Consider the following 699-nt stretch of genomic DNA (forward strand, 5'->3'; position numbering starts at 1 on the left):
CCTTGAACATAAGTTGCTTAAAATAGATGTTTGATATGACAAGTGAATTAAGGTGTAGGTTATATTTTTTAGTTCACTTGTCAACACTTTTAAGAAAAAGCATTTTGGATCTTTAAATCAAGTTTTAGGTGATCAAGCTAAACCGCATTAAGAACTTCATAAAGAATCATAACTTAACCAAAAAGTAATAACTTGAATGTAATAATTTGAAAAGATAATACAAAAGAAGAGAATATATAATATTACACCATAATCCAAATCAATGTTTAGGAGCACGAGCCATATATCCAAGGATGAGATACTTTTTGGACCCAAATGAGATTATAAAATTATGTTTTTGTATCTCATTTACCATCTCCTTTCTCCTCTTGAATTAAGAAAAAACTACAAAATAAACTTACTAAACTAATTTGGAGTAGAAATTCTCCAAGAAAATTACAAGAAGAAGAGAAGAATTCAGTTTAGCGAGAGTATGAGGAATGGAAGTGTATATGAGAATGTGTATGAATGAATTAAAATGTGAATGAAGTGCCTCCTATTTATAGGAGTTTATACCAATCATCAAGCTCCTCTCCTTGATTGCCAAGTTGCTGACCAAACCCTTCAGCATGGGTTTGGTCATGGCCAAGCAGCTAGGTCACCTACTTGTGGCTGAGTCACCCATGCTAGTTGTGAGCTACTAGCCCAGCTATTGTGAGC

The sequence above is a fragment of the Lupinus angustifolius genome, chromosome LG09 (genome assembly GCF_001865875.1).
Source record: "Lupinus angustifolius cultivar Tanjil chromosome LG09, LupAngTanjil_v1.0, whole genome shotgun sequence".
Lineage (NCBI taxonomy): Eukaryota > Viridiplantae > Streptophyta > Magnoliopsida > Fabales > Fabaceae > Lupinus > Lupinus angustifolius.